Source organism: Pezoporus occidentalis, unplaced genomic scaffold (genome assembly GCF_034315485.1).
Source record: "Pezoporus occidentalis ecotype Australia unplaced genomic scaffold, CSIRO_AGI_Poc_V1 ctg40, whole genome shotgun sequence".
NCBI lineage: Eukaryota > Metazoa > Chordata > Aves > Psittaciformes > Psittacidae > Pezoporus > Pezoporus occidentalis.
The window spans coordinates 4,585,313-4,593,897 of record NW_026915725.1 but is presented as its reverse complement, the minus strand read 5'-3'; positions in this window follow the sequence as shown (position 1 = coordinate 4,593,897).

Here is an 8,585-nt window from a genome sequence, read left to right as displayed (position 1 = left end):
ATCATCTGAAAAGAAAATCCAGTTAACATTGCCTGTAACTTCCCAACATCTGTACCTGGCATTTCCTTGAAGTTTCTTATTTCACAATTCAATTTCTCCTTTTTATTTTAGCCTGTAGACTTTCTCAGGGAACTAACTCTTTCTTGCATTCCCTTTCTGTTGAGCAGGCAAGCAGGAACAAATCCTGTTCTTGGGAAAGGCAATTGTCTTGGCAACAAACAGGAGATGATGCCAAATTTCTTTGCTATCATGTTTTTGCTACAGGTGCTGAACAAATATGTTACTATGCTTTGAATAATATTTTCACACTGCAGATTGTTTTCTCCATTTTGCAGTGTTTCTAAACAAAACAAAATATTTCTGTGGTAAAAATCTACTGTGACAAAGCCAGGCCTCTGTGCAGTTATGGGGACAGTTTATAGTGGCTAGGAGAAGAGTGCTGTTTCTTTCCAGCCATCTGTTTGGAAACCAAACTCCTGAGTGCTTGCTCTGTGATCTAGGTAAGAAGAGAATTGTGGCATTTCCTGAAATTTTGGCTGGCTCTTGGTATGGTTGTCCGGCAAGATTGACCTACTTTGTAAGAAAAATGGGGATTGTTGTTAAAATGAGCCGTTTTTCAGATAGTATTACCATTGGGTGATGGTCTCTTAGTTGCATTTATGCAGAAATGCAGGTTGTTAGGACAATGGCAGTCTCATTTAGAAGCACAGAAATTTCTATAATGTCCTGCAGAATGGATTTCACTTCTCTAAAATTCAATCCTGCCACATCTCACACATGGAAATGAGACCAACATGTTTTCCTGGTGATACTTTTTTTCTGTGTAATTAATGTGTAAGATTTAAAAGCTGAGGCTGAATTTCTGTCATTGGTAAATCACTGTTGCTTTGATCCCACGAGCTCTCCAGACGTCTCATTAGCAGAGATGGCTGGAAGGTATTGAGATATAACTGTCCGTGTAATACCTGCTTTCCTAAGGCAGCACAGTTCTCAGTGAGAAGTCATTATTTTTCTGAAGGCAAAGTTTGTGCTGTGTGTTGGTGTTTTTGGAAATGTGGCATGTGACAATATTTCCTTTTTTAGCACTCAGAGCTTTCTATCCATCCGCCCAGCCTTCAAAACTGAGGAGGATTGGTCACTGTCCACTCTTCAGCAGCACTTTATTGCCAGCAGTTCTCATATCCAGCTTTTGGTGAAGGGAAGAGAAGGAAACAGCATTTGCACTTATGTTCTCTGGGTTCTTGATTGTTCTTTCTCTTGTCCACAGTGCTTTGCAGCTGGTGGGTAAGTACCTCCAGCTTGTCTCTTATGAAGCTGCCTGTGAAAGTGGTTTGATGTCCTCTGGCATTTCTGGGTGATTTTTGGTTCTGTGGCAGTGCCTATATGTACGTTAGTAGTTTGGGACATATGGATGGGGAGCTTCTTAATGGCAGGATCTAACAGGAAAAAAAAAAAAAGAAATGGATGACAAGGAAGGAAAGACTGAATTCTTAACGGCTTTATCCAGATACAGTGGCACAGTCAGTTCAATAACCGAAGAAGATCAGACTGAAAAAAATAATGAGATATGTTTAAATGTGTATTCTGATTTTTTTAGCTGTTGGTGTCTGGGTAATGGTAACAAAGTCAGGCAGGAAAAACTTCAGAAGGGGTGAAATGTGGAATTCTTTGTAGGGCATAAAGATACTCACAGATGACCGCTGTGGAAACCAGGGAGACTTAGTGCTTATAAAGAAGATTATTTTCATTCATTGTTTTGGACAGACTCACTGAATTCACTGTCATTGATAAAGCAGATGAAGTAAATTTTTTGTGAAACAAAATTGATGTTGCACTGGACTATTCAAAACCATCTGTTTTTATCTGATTTAAATGGTATTACTCCTTGTTTATGTGAATGGGAGATAGAATCATGGCATATTTCCACTATACATATCTTATATATTAATCATTTACTAGGTTTTTGCTTTTGTTTTGTTTTATTTTGTTTTACAGACATTGAAACATTTTTAATATATAATAAATTCAACAAGGCCTGTCTTCAGGCATCTGTTGCACACTCTGCTAAAACTGCCACTTGCAATCAAGACAATGAATCACAAAAATTCAGGTAGATCACTGATTATCAGCTTATGAGTGTGAGGCTGAACCTATGCCTATGCCTAGGGGTGCCATCAAAAGGTTAGGCTCTGTTTGCCCTGTACCCATGTAACTGAACAAGTGAGCTCCAGTGGTGGGAACGCAGAAATGAAAGCTTCCTTGCAATCCAAGGAGAAGATTTGTTTTTCAGAGTGAAGAGTAAGTGGAAGATCTTTGGGGCCATAGATATTTTATGTTCCTGGGGATATGAAGGTACAGAAAATTGATTCTTTCACATTTTGCACCAGTTTCTTTGTGAGCATTCTTTGTGAGCATTAGAGTGTTTTGGGTCTTTGGCTCTGACTATTCTGATTCTCTCAGTAACGTTCAGAGTTTAAAAAAATCAGTGTATTGAGGTATTTAGCCTTGAATTTCATATTTATGGCTAAGTATGTATTTCATATATATTTTATATGTATCTTATATACACATTATTTCAGTATATTAATTATAGGATATTAGTATTAAAAGTATTTCATATACTTCATATGCTTTCTCTGTATTATCTAAATATGTAAGTGTATACAGATATACCTGCTTTGATACTGTATGTAAGTATTCTCCAGAGTCACTGTTGCTTACCATACTGTATTACTACATTGTCAATAAAGAGTATAAACACTGATAAATTTCTTCTACAGCAACATGGAAATGAAATTACATCCTCAAGAAACACATTATGTGTGGGCTGAGAAAGGGCTGGAAGTACCAGTGTAGGCAGAGGAAACATGGCTTTTGCGACTCAGCAGATGAGGATGCTCATGGAATGATTGTAATTAACAGTGCAATTACCCTTTGTAATTAGCTGAAGTCTGATTGTTCTGAATGGCCTTCCTACATCTAGGATGAATTTTCGAAAAACCACCTCAAGGTATAGTTGAAGTATTAAACTCTGAACCTTGCAATGTGGGAGCTGCTCCACTGTATGAGAGATACTTAAATATTCACTGGAATAAAACCAGAGATGAAGTATCTAATCTGATGTTTACTTTTTCCAGGAAGTAGAACTCTTAAAAATTAGTTCCTCCTCTTACACATTATATGTAAATCTTAACACTGTTTACAGTAGTGGTATCTTATGGTAGAGCTCTGGAGACTTAAATTTGTAAAAGCATCTTTGTCAGAAAAAAAAATCTAGTTGTAGACCACATCTATGAAATATTACCTCAGAATAATGCTGTTGTAAAACATCTGTCAGCAGCTTAAATCTGAAAAACTGTTAAAATGAATTTTGTTATAAGAAAGGTAACATGGAAAGTACTTGGAGATGCAATTCAGCCATGAATAGAGCCATATAGGGTATCTATAATTTGGAGAAGAGGAGACTGAGGGGTGACCTTATTAGTGTATATAAATATATAAAGGGGGAGTGTCACGAGGATGGAGCCAGGCTCTACTCAGTGGCAAACAATGATAGGACAAGGGGTAATGGGTGCAAACTGGAACACAAGAGGTTCCACTTAAACTTGAGAAGAAACTTCTTCTCAGTGAGGGTGACGGAACACTGGAACAGGCTGCCCAGGGAGGTTGTGGAGTCTCCTTCCCTGGAGACATTCAAAACCCGCCTGGACACATTCCTGTGTAACATTATCTAGGTGTTCCTGCTCCGGCAGGGGGATTGGACTAGATGATCTTTTGAGGTCCCTTCCAATCTCTAGCATACTGTGATACTGTGATGAAGCATAGGCTTCACATTTTCCACTTTACATCCATCTATTATTTTCCATAATGTGCACTTTGTCTTCTCAGAGACTTTTAAACTGCTTGGAAATGCTTTTGGGGCACCCTGTGTATTCCCTTTCATATGCAATAAGCAGTGGTATGCCAAGTGCACAGAGGCTGGCTGGTCAGATGGCTGGCTATGGTGTGCAACCACTGCAAACTATGACACAGAGTAGCAATATGGATTTTGCCCATCAAAAGGTAAGTTCACTGTTCCCATGTAGCTTCCCTTGGGGTGGTATGGGCAAAACAGCACTAGTGGAATATGAATGTTTATAATAACATATTTTACAATAATGTGTTTTAGTATATGATGTATTGCTACATTCAGAAGCTCTCTATACAAAGAAATAAAATGCCACATTAAGATGTGGTGAAAGATGTGATTGAAGAGTAAACCAGCATGCACTTCCCACTAATTGTGGGGGTGTTGATAAGCAGCATGATAATTTTGAGCTCCTCGCTGTTTTCCAGCCAGGATGTGTGCTGTCACCATTGTACAATCCTTTTCTGAGGACCCCTGCTGCAATGGATGTGGACACAGAAATTAATGATGTGGGAAGATTAATGATGAAGTTAACATGTCAGTCTTCATGATTCTCATGTGATTTTTGCTGTGGTTGTTGTTTTTTTTTTTTTCCTGTTTTTTTTAATTTTTTTTTTTTTTTTTAGGTAAGTGAAATATGTCCTTTTGTCCATGATATCAAGTCCTATTCGTATTTCCAGGGAAGCAGTCTTTCCACTCTATTGTGACAGTTAACTCCGTAGCTCCATCCCTGGAATTTCTTTACAACTTCAATCACTTTCTGAAAACTATTTTCCATTTCTGGGATCACTTCCCTCTCCATTTCCCCTTATAGACTTGTTCTTGACAAGAAAGCTTTGCATTCAAAGTGTTGAAGGCTTGTCCTAACACTTCTGAGCTTTACCCTATGTTCCTCCCCATTGCTCCTGTTCAGCATTATGTCTTTTACTGTTGAAACTCCCCTTTACTCCAGTTGATTCAAAATGTGGTTTTGATGTGGTTCAAATCCATAGTCAAATACACTTTCCAAGTCCCTACAAAGTCACCTAGGACAGTGACCCCAAAAGGTATGTGATGATATAGGGCCAATGAATAATTTTCAAAGCTTTTGAAAGTCAGTCCCATCTCTCAGTTCTTTTTCCCAATTCAACTTCATACAGTCTTTTGGGAATAATAATCTGATTCCCTTTTGTATTGTGCTTGATTGAGTGTGTATAGATAGTTCTTCAACAGAACAAAGATGCAAAGGTAATTAGAAGAGGGGTGCAACCCAGCTCAGCACCATTGTAGTGCCTATGTTCTGAAGCTGTGTGAGAAGCACATCCAGAAGCAGGTTGCAAGGTGGGGATTTGTCTAAGAACTGTTTTGATACTAAATTCAGGGCTAGAGCTGGTTCTCACAGCTCTCGGTGGGAGCTGCTGTCCAGAACGAAAAGGAGGAGATGTTGCATGTCTTTTTATTGATTTCCCCCCGGATTTCTGACACAGCACTCCATGCCACATATTTTTCTATGTGATCACTGCTCTTCTAGTAATTTCTGAAATATGCATCTTCATGGAACAGGAGGCAATATTGACAGCTCTATCTGTCAGTTTACAGACTTAACTTCATCCTTCCCCATCCTGCTCGTAACAGTTTTGGTGCTCTTGAAAGAACAGTGCAGGTGATATTTAATCAGAAATCCGTGCATAACAAGAACCTGCGGCCCATTTGTTTCTGTGGTGGAGTTACTATCATCCCCAAAACAATTATTTTCTCCACAGATAAAGACACCACATGGACTACAGATCTGCTAACAAAAGTCCACTACCAAATAAACTCTGAATCAGCTCTTATGTGGTACCAAGAAAGGAAGAGCTGTCAGCAGCAAAATGCAGAATTATTGAGCATCACAGACATTCATGAACAAATACATTAAAGTAAGGAATTGAAGTAAACCCTGACTTACATTCAGGATCTGTTCAGTCTATCATCGCAGTTAAAGACTACTTAGTATAACTTTGGCTAATGTCTATGGACCTAAATAAGCATGAGTAAGCAAACAAAATACTTCAGAATTTGCAAGTTAATATCAAAATCACTGTCAAGTTTAAACAGAATCCAAAGCATTCCAGTATCCTGCAAGTGTAACTTTGACTTCCTGTTTAAAAATGTTCTATTAAAACTTTGAGTTTTTTTTTTTATGTGGTTGTTTGTTTTTTGTTTTTGTTTTTTTTTTTGTTTTTTTTTGTTTGTTTTTGAGAAAAAGAGATCTGAAAAGTAAATGGAAGTTTCATTTTTTGGTCAAAAGGAAGCTTTAAAATTGAAAATGAGAATTAAGAGATATCTTTGTGCCTAAAGAAAGATGTGGTTTTGCAAATGGAGTTTGATATCTGATATTTTTTTCATTCATTTGACAAATTGAAACATATCAGTTATTCATAGCTCCCAAATCATGGCTCTACCTACCCATGTACTGCTGGAGAAACAGTATGGAAGAAACTTTCTGTTGTTGTTTTTAATGATAAATTTAACTTCTAAAAGCTTTATTGTTTAAACTTACACTGTACCAAATAAATCCAGTGTTGTAGAGAATTTACCCTATTCTACAAAACCACTTTTATTTTTATATACTTTGTAGAATCTTATCTGTGCTCATTTGCATTAAGTGCTAGAATAAAACAGGATTTTTTTGTTTGCTTGGTTTTACAGTAATCAAAGTTTTGACCTATGTCAATATTTCAGGTATCTCAGTATCTAATGACATATACAGTTAGATATTTAAGAATTGCTAGTCTTCCTAGAGACGTTATTAGTGATTATTGCAAATAAGAAAGTGACTTATAAAATCATTTATCTTCTTTTGGTTACATAGAGTTAACAGAAGGTACAGATTCTGCACTATGGATTGGACTCAACAGACTGGACTTGAGGAGTGGATGGGAGGCAGCCCTTTCCAATATTTAAACTGGGCTTCAGGTAGCCATGACTTTGATTCTCTATTTCAAAATAAAGAAAAAATTACATACCCTAAATACTGTTTTAAATTCTGTTATTATATAGATATGCCCCGAGATACGGATTTTAGCTTTCTTGCTTTAGCTTTAGAAAAAGTTTTATTTTCTATAGAGATATAAGCCAGAAACTTCTATATACTTTGAAACTACTTTAGCTCTGAAGGCAATACTGTCTTTCCCAAGCTATGCTGTCTTCTCTTGTCTCTAACAATAAAACTATGAGGGGGTTACATGTTCATATCCACTTAAGTGATACTACATTTCATGCAAACAGGCCCACTACTAGAGAGCTACCTCAGTTCTTTCTAAAGCTGGGAAAGACATGATCTCTGGTGCTCTCACTTCAGCCAGGAGTGATCTCCTCTCGTGCATCTTTGAGCTTAGAGGTCTATTTGCCTTTCAGAAAAGTTCACTTCTTTCACCTGTACCTTTCCCAAACGAAGCCCTTCTCCAGGTTCTGGAAAACTCTGCATGGTTTTAAATCCTGAAACAAAAGCTAAATGGGAAAATTGGGAATGTGATTAGAAACTTGGTTACATTTGTAGAAAAAGAAACTTTAGCTTGGTTCCCTCAGGTAAGTTTATATATGTTGATAATTAAAGTAGAAGCCATTACGTGAATTGCTTGGCATTCATGTTGACATGGATGAGCAACAGAAGTTTACTGGAAATAGAAGCTATTTCTTGTGTGTCTGGTTTGCTTTTTACAACCTAGACTTGTACCTATGTTTACTATGTTTTGTGTCCATCATTTCCTTATAATGAGAATTTTCAAAGAGAATTTTTTATTTAGAACTTCTGCACAGAATACGTGAAATTATTTTCAATGTGAACTCCTCTAGAATGATGGTATTTTTTCCAAGGTGACATTGGGCCTATTAGTTGTCCAGATGGATGGGTACCGTATATAGATCACTGTTATAAGATCATCAGGGAGACCAAAGGATGGGAAGAAGCTTTGGCCTCTTGTCAGAAGGAAGGGAGTCACCTGGCCAGAATCCAAAGCCTTGAGGAGCACAGCTTTATGGTGTCTCAGCTTGGGTACAGTGAGTGTTTCCAGGGCAGGGCTTTTGTCTTTGCATATAAGAAGTTCCAGTTAGCTGAATTGAGATGTAGCAACTGTACTACCATGAAATGCCTGCATGAGACAGAGGTCCAGTGGTGTTAGGCTAGTGCAACGCTGTCGTTTCAGATTTAAAACAGATGCTGCCTTCTGTGCTGCAACTTGCAGACCTACTCAACTGTCTTGACTTATGCTTTGCTTTGCATGAGGGTAGAAAGACATCAGTCATCCCAGTGAGGTTTCTTAGTAAAAGGATTGTGAAATATAACTTCCGCTTCGAAAAAACGCTTTTTATGGAAAAACCACATATGTGTACATCTTTCTGTGCATTTAGGGAACTTACAACATGGCTTTAAGTCATTATCTGCATCTTGTGGTCAACCAGCAGCCAGATCAGCAAGCTCACAGGTCTTTGCATGATGGAAGAAGTGACAGACGAAACCTACTAAAGAAAAGTGTAGCGTTCTGCACTGCCAGATGGAAATGATAGGCAAAGCTAGCCAATGTGGTTTCCACGTAGCAAGCTGTGGAATTGCCTGGGCTGCCTAAAGAATAGTACTCAGGTCACTGGATCTAACATGTCAGTGTGGTCTTGCCATGGTCTTTTTAATATCCCCATGGTCTTTTTAATATCCCTGGCA